General features: G+C 57.8%; 1 protein-coding gene across 1 annotated transcript in view; it reads right to left on the minus strand.

Moving 5' to 3' along the window:
- LOC113210670 (sestrin homolog) overlaps positions 1–1,297 on the minus strand; it is a 14,301-nt gene that overhangs the window by 4,307 nt on the left and 8,697 nt on the right. The window lies entirely within an intron of this gene.

The raw sequence follows: 1,297 nt of genomic DNA on the forward strand, positions 1-1,297 counted from the left end.
GGGGGCGCAGGCGGGCGAGGTCGGGTTGCTATGCTCGCGCCAGACTCAGCACCCCCCCCCCCCTTCCAATTCCCTGACCAAGTTGTCACGAAGCCGGGCGCCGTAAATGCTCGTTTATGTATGGTCGCCCACTGTCACGGTTGCCCAGTACTGACGAAAGAGCAACACAGTGTGTCCGTATCTCCCCTACGCATCGCTCTATGCTGTTCTTTCGCGCTAGACCTAGACCGAAGAAAGAAATAAAGGGGAGGGGGGGGGGGTCACCTGAGCGGCTGACTATATTCGCAAATATTACCGTCGTTTTTACAGGATTCGTGTCGCGCCTGTCGCTTTTATGCACACGCGTTCTCAGAATAACGTTTCGTGATGACACTCAATGCCTTTGTCGTGATGCACTTCTACACGCCCGCGTATAAAGGAATAGGACCGTTAACCAGAGTGCAGAAACATTCTGCGAGGCACGAAACTTTTTCTGCTAAAAGTCAAAACTTGATTGGGTTTCCTGCAACTTGCAAGGGAGAGAGAGACTTCAAAAGTTCGAGTTTCGTCGGCAACCGGCGGCGAGCTCGCGGCAGCGTCGCGCCTCCCGCTTTGTTTTGTTGTGATCGGGCTCAAGTGTGAAGAGAGTGGGGATCGGCAGGAGGGCTATCACGGAGCAGGTCGCTTCTACTCGGTTCTGCTCCCTCCCGGTCGGGTTGCGAACCACTCCGCTTGGGTTGCGAACCGGGAGCGTTCGCAACCCAAGCGGAGTGGTTCGCAACCCGACCGGGAGGGAGCAGAACCGAGTAGAAGCGACCTGCTCCGTGATAGCCCTCCAGGTCCGCCCGTCCGTCCGTCCGTCCGTCAGGCTAGCGGCACGCGCAACTCTGACACCTGTGGCTCTGTAGATCTGCACAGGGCGACTATTCGAAAGTCGTGGGAGAAGAGGATTTTTCAGCCGCCTGCTTGTTTCCGTTTCCGGAAGTGCCCCCCCCCCCTCTTACTTCCGCCCCGGAACTCCATTGCTTTAAGCGGATGTCCCCTCCCTCCGCTCCGGAGGGGCCAAGTGCAGGGTGCGGAGTGTTCGCGCGCCGCTGCCGCACCTCGGCGGTATAGGATAGGAATATATACTTGGACCAGACCCGCCACGCCCCGTGCGCTCCTCACTGCCACTACCGCATTTTGGACGCCATGGCCGATGTGCCACGTAGGTAGGTATCCGACGCTCGCTCGCTGCAGCCGATTGATTCAGAAAAAGAACGTTTAATAGGATGCGTTGCCCCCCATAAGTGCAACATGGACGGAGCTATATGGGGGG

The sequence above is a fragment of the Frankliniella occidentalis genome, unplaced genomic scaffold, assembly GCF_000697945.3.
Source record: "Frankliniella occidentalis isolate FOCC.00 unplaced genomic scaffold, Focc_3.1 Scaffold64, whole genome shotgun sequence".
In the NCBI taxonomy this organism is placed as follows: domain Eukaryota; kingdom Metazoa; phylum Arthropoda; class Insecta; order Thysanoptera; family Thripidae; genus Frankliniella; species Frankliniella occidentalis.